Raw genomic sequence first — 7,255 nt, 5'->3', positions numbered from 1 at the left:
ACACACTGACTCTCACTGGGGTACGGGCCCCACACACACTGACTCTCACTGGGGTACGGGTCCCCCACACACTGACTCTCACTGGGGTACGGGTTCCACACACACTGACTCTCACTGGGGTACGGGCCCCACGCACACTGACTCTCTCTGGGGTACAGTCCCACACACACTGACTCTCACTGGGGTACGGGACCCATACACACTGACTCTCACTGGGGTACGGGTTCCACACACACTGACTCACACTGGGGTACGGGTTCGACACACACTGACTCTCACTAGGGTACAGGTCCCCCACACACTGACTCTCACTGTGGTACGGGTTCGACACACACTGACTCTCACTGGGGTACGGGTCCCACACACACTGACTCTCACTGGGGTACGGGTCCCACACACACTGACTCTCACTGGGGTACGGGTCCCACACACACTGACTCTCACTGGGGTACGGGTCCCACACACACTGACTCTCACTGGGGTACGGGTCCCACACACACTGACTCTCAATGGGGTACGGGTCCCCCACACACTGACTCTCACTGGGGTACGGGTCCCACACACACTGACTCTCACTGGGATACGGGCCCCACACACACTGACTCTCACTGGGGAAGGGTCCCACACACTGACTCTCACTGAGGTACGGGTCCCCCACACACTGACTCTCACTGGGGTACGGGTCCCACACACACTGACTCTCACTGGGGTACGGGTCCCACACACACTGACTCTCAATGGGGTACGGGTCCCACACACACTGACTCTCACTGGGGTACTGTCCCACACACACTGACTCTCACTGGGGTACGGGTCCCACACACACTGACTCTCACTGGGTACAGTTCCACACACACTGACTCTCACTGGGCTACGGGTCCCACACACACTGACTCTCACTGGGGTACAGTCCCACACACACTGACTCTCACTGGGGGACAGTTCCACACACACTGACTCTCACTGGGGGACTGTTCCACACACACTGACTCTCACTGGGGTACGGGCCCCACACACACTGACTCTCACTGGGGTACGGGTCCCACACACACTGACTCTCACTGGGGTACGGGTCCCACAGACACTGACTCTCACTGGGGTACGGGTTGCACACACACTGACTCTCACTGGGGTACGGGTCCCACACACACTGACTCTCACTGGGGTACGGGTCCCTCACACACTGACTCTCACTGGGGTACGGGTCCCCCACACACTGACTCTCACTGGGGTACGGGTTCCACACACACTGACTGTCACTGGGGTACAGTCCCTACACACACTGACTCTCACTGGGGTACGGGCCCCACACACACTGACTCTCACTGGGGTACGGGTCCCCCACACACTGACTCTCACTGGGGTACGGGTTCCACACACACTGACTCTCACTGGGGTACGGGCCCCACGCACACTGACTCTCTCTGGGGTACAGTCCCACACACACTGACTCTCACTGGGGTACGGGACCCATACACACTGACTCTCACTGGGGTACGGGTTCCACACACACTGACTCACACTGGGGTACGGGTTCGACACACACTGACTCTCACTAGGGTACAGGTCCCCCACACACTGACTCTCACTGTGGTACGGGTTCGACACACACTGACTCTCACTGGGGTACGGGTCCCACACACACTGACTCTCACTGGGGTACGGGTCCCACACACACTGACTCTCACTGGGGTACGGGTCCCACACACACTGACTCTCACTGGGGTACGGGTCCCACACACACTGACTCTCACTGGGGTACGGGTCCCACACACACTGACTCTCAATGGGGTACGGGTCCCCCACACACTGACTCTCACTGGGGTACGGGTCCCACACACACTGACTCTCACTGGGATACGGGCCCCACACACACTGACTCTCACTGGGGAAGGGTCCCACACACTGACTCTCACTGAGGTACGGGTCCCCCACACACTGACTCTCACTGGGGTATGGGTTCCACACACACTGACTGTCACTGGGGTACGGGCCCCACACACACTGACTCTCACTGGGGTACGGGTCCCCCACAAACTGACTCTCACTGGGGTACGAGGTCCACACACACTGACTCTCACTGGGGTACGGGCCCCACACACACTGACTCTCACTGGGGTACGGGCCCCACACACACAGTGACTCTCACTGGGATACGGGCCCCACACACACTGACTCTCACTGGGGTACGGGTCCCACTCACTGACTCTCACTGGGGTACGGAACCCACACACACTGACTCTCACTGGGGTACGGGCCCCACACACACTGACTCTCACTGGGGTACGGGTCCCCCACACACTGACTCTCACTGGGGTACGAGGTCCACACACACTGACTCTCACTGGGGTACGGGCCCCACACACACTGACTCTCACTGGGGTACGGGCCCCACACACACACTGACTCTCACTGGTGTACAGGTCCCACACACACTGACTCTCACTGGGGTACGGGACCCACACACACTGACTCACTGGGGTACGGAACCCACACACACTGACTCTCACTGGGGTACGGGTTCCACACACACTGACTCTCACTGTTGTACGGGTCCCACACACATTGTCTCTCACTGGGGTACGGGTCCCACACACACTGGCTCTCACTGGGGTACGGGTTCCACACACACTGACTCTCACTGGGGTACAGTCCCACACACACTGACTCTCACTGGGGTACGGGACCCACACACTGACTCTCACTGGGATACGGGTCCCACACACACTGACTCTCACTGGGGGACAGTTCCACACACACTGACTCTCACTGGGGTACGGGTCCCCCACACACTGACTCTCACTGGGGTACGGGTTCCACACACACTGACTGTCACTGGGGTACAGGCCCTACACACACTGACTCTCACTGGGGTACGGGCCCCACACACACTGACTCTCACTGGGGTACGGGTCCCCCACACACTGACTCTCACTGGGGTATGGGTTCCACACACACTGACTCTCACTGGGGTACGGGTCCCCCACACACTGACTCTCACTGGGGTACGTGTTCCACACACACTGACTCTCACTGGGGTAAGGGCCCCACACACACTGACTCTCTCTGGGGTACAGTCCCACACACACTGACTCACACTGGGGTACGGGACCCACACACACTGACTCTCACTGGGGTACGGGTTCCACACACACTGACTCACACTGGGGTACGGGTTCGACACACACTGACTCTCACTAGGGTACAGGTCCCCCACACACTGACTCTCACTGGGGTACGGGTTCGACACACACTGACTCTCACTGGGGTACGGGTCCCACACACACTGACTCTCACTGGGGTACGGGTCCCACACACACTGACTCTCACTGGGGTACGGGTCCCACACACACTGACTCTCACTGGGGTACGGGTCCCACACACACTGACTCTCACTGGGGTACGGGTCCCACACACACTGACTCTCACTGGGGTACGGGTCCCACACACACTGACTCTCACTGGGGTACGGGTCCCACACACACTGACTCTCACTGGGGTACGGGTCCCACACACACTGACTCTCACTGGGGTACGGGTCCCACACACACTGACTGTCACTCGGGTACAGTCCCACACACACTGACTCTCACTGGGGTACGGGTCCCACACACACTGACTATCACTGGGTACAGTTCCACACACACTGACTCTCACTGGGCTACGGGTCCCACACACACTGACTCTCACTGGGGGACTGTTCCACACACACTGACTCTCACTGGGGTACGGGCCCCACACACACTGACTCTCACTGGGGTACGGGTCCCACACACACTGACTCTCACTGGGGTACGGGTCCCACACACACTGACTCTCACTGGGGTACGGGTCCCCCACACACTGACTCTCACTGGGGTACGGGTCCCACACACACTGACTCTCACTGGGGTACGGGTCCCCCACACACTGACTCTCACTTGGGTATGGGTTCCACACACACTGGCTCTCACTGGGGTACGGGTCCCACACACACTGACTCTCACTGGGGTACGGGTCCCACAGACACTGACTCTCACTGGGGTACGGGTTGCACACACACTGACTCTCACTGGGGTACGGGTCCCACACACACTGACTCTCACTGGGGTACGGGTCCCTCACACACTGACTCTCACTGGGGTACGGGTCCCCCACACACTGATTCTCACTGGGGTACGGGTTCCACACACACTGACTGTCACTGGGGTACAGTCCCTACACACACTGACTCTCACTGGGGTACGGGCCCCACACACACTGACTCTCACTGGGGTACGGGTCCCCCACACACTGACTCTCACTGGGGTACGGGTTCCACACACACTGACTCTCACTGGGGTACGGGCCCCACGCACACTGACTCTCTCTGGGGTACAGTCCCACACACACTGACTCTCACTGGGGTACGGGACCCATACACACTGACTCTCACTGGGGTACGGGTTCCACACACACTGACTCACACTGGGGTACGGGTTCGACACACACTGACTCTCACTAGGGTACAGGTCCCCCACACACTGACTCTCACTGTGGTACGGGTTCGACACACACTGACTCTCACTGGGGTACGGGTCCCACACACACTGACTCTCACTGGGGTACGGGTCCCACACACACTGACTCTCACTGGGGTACGGGTCCCACACACACTGACTCTCACTGGGGTACGGGTCCCACACACACTGACTCTCACTGGGGTACGGGTCCCACACACACTGACTCTCAATGGGGTACGGGTCCCACACACACTGACTCTCACTGGGGTACTGTCCCACACACACTGACTCTCACTGGGGTACGGGTCCCACACACACTGACTCTCACTGGGTACAGTTCCACACACACTGACTCTCACTGGGCTACGGGTCCCACACACACTGACTCTCACTGGGGTACAGTCCCACACACACTGACTCTCACTGGGGGACTGTTCCACACACACTGACTCTCACTGGGGTACGGGCCCCACACACACTGACTCTCACTGGGGTACGGGTCCCACACACACTGACTCTCACTGGGGTACGGGTCCCACAGACACTGACTCTCACTGGGGTACGGGTTGCACACACACTGACTCTCACTGGGGTACGGGTCCCACACACACTGACTCTCACTGGGGTACGGGTCCCTCACACACTGACTCTCACTGGGGTACGGGTCCCCCACACACTGACTCTCACTGGGGTACGGGTTCCACACACACTGACTGTCACTGGGGTACAGTCCCTACACACACTGACTCTCACTGGGGTACGGGCCCCACACACACTGACTCTCACTGGGGTACGGGTCCCCCACACACTGACTCTCACTGGGGTACGGGTTCCACACACACTGACTCTCACTGGGGTACGGGCCCCACGCACACTGACTCTCTCTGGGGTACAGTCCCACACACACTGACTCTCACTGGGGTACGGGACCCATACACACTGACTCTCACTGGGGTACGGGTTCCACACACACTGACTCACACTGGGGTACGGGTTCGACACACACTGACTCTCACTAGGGTACAGGTCCCCCACACACTGACTCTCACTGTGGTACGGGTTCGACACACACTGACTCTCACTGGGGTACGGGTCCCACACACACTGACTCTCACTGGGGTACGGGTCCCACACACACTGACTCTCACTGGGGTACGGGTCCCACACACACTGACTCTCACTGGGGTACGGGTCCCACACACACTGACTCTCACTGGGGTACGGGTCCCACACACACTGACTCTCAATGGGGTACGGGTCCCACACACACTGACTCTCACTGGGGTACTGTCCCACACACACTGACTCTCACTGGGGTACGGGTCCCACACACACTGACTCTCACTGGGTACAGTTCCACACACACTGACTCTCACTGGGCTACGGGTCCCACACACACTGACTCTCACTGGGGTACTGTCCCACACACACTGACTCTCACTGGGGGACAGTTCCACACACACTGACTCTCACTGGGGGACTGTTCCACACACACTGACTCTCACTGGGGTACGGGCCCCACACACACTGACTCTCACTGGGGTACGGGTCCCACACACACTGACTCTCACTGGGGTACGGGTCCCACACACACTGACTCACTGGGGTACCGTCCCACACACACTGACTCTCACTGGGGTACGGGTCCCACACACACTGACTCTCACTGGGGTACGGGTCCCCCACACACTGACTCTCACTGGGGTACGGGTCCCACACACACTGACTCTCACTGGGGTACGGGTCCCCCACACACTGACTCTCACTGGGGTACGGGTCCCACACACACTGACTCTCACTTGGGTATGGGTTCCACACACACTGGCTCTCACTGGGGTACGGGTCCCACACACACTGACTCGCACTGGGGTACGGGTCCCACAGACACTGACTCTCACTGGGGTACGGGTTGCACACACACTGACTCTCACTGGGGTACGGGTCCCACACACACTGACTCTCACTGGGGTACGGGTCCCTCACACACTGACTCTCACTGGGGTACGGGTCCCCCACACACTGACTCTCACTGGGGTACGGGTCCCCCACACACTGACTCTCACTGGGGTACGGGCCCCACACACACTGACTCTCACTGGGGTACGGGTCCCACACACTGACTCTCACTGGGGTACGGGCCCCACACACACTGACTCTCACTGGGGTCCGGGTCCCACACACACTGACTCTCACTGGGGTACGGGTCCCACACACACTGACTCTCACTGGGATACGGGCCCCACACACACTGACTCTCACTGGGGTACGGGTCCCACACACTGACTCTCACTGTGGTACGGGCCCCACACACACTGACTCTCACTGGGGTACGGGTCCCACACACACTGACTCTCACTGGGGTACGGGTCCCACACACACTGACTCTCACTGGGGTACGGGCCCCACACACACTGACTCTCACTGGGGTACGGGTCCCACACACACTGACTCTCACTGGGGTACGGGTCCCCCACACACTGACTCTCACTGGGGTACGGGTTCCACACACACTGACTCTCACTGGGGTACGGGTCCCACACACTGACTCTCACTGGGGAAGGGTCCCACACACACTGACTCTCACTGGGGTACGGGTCCCCACACACACTGACTCTCCCTGGGGTACGGGCCCCACACACACTTACTCTCACTGGGGTACGGGTCCCCACGCACACTGACTCTCACTGGGGTACGGGCCCCACACACACACTGACTCTCACTGGTGTACAGGTCCCACACACACTGACTCTCACTGGGGTACGGGACCCACACAC

Source organism: Scyliorhinus torazame, chromosome 2, assembly GCF_047496885.1.
Source record: "Scyliorhinus torazame isolate Kashiwa2021f chromosome 2, sScyTor2.1, whole genome shotgun sequence".
Lineage (NCBI taxonomy): Eukaryota > Metazoa > Chordata > Chondrichthyes > Carcharhiniformes > Scyliorhinidae > Scyliorhinus > Scyliorhinus torazame.
The sequence above is the reverse complement of the archived record's forward strand: the minus strand, read 5'-3'. Positions refer to the sequence as shown.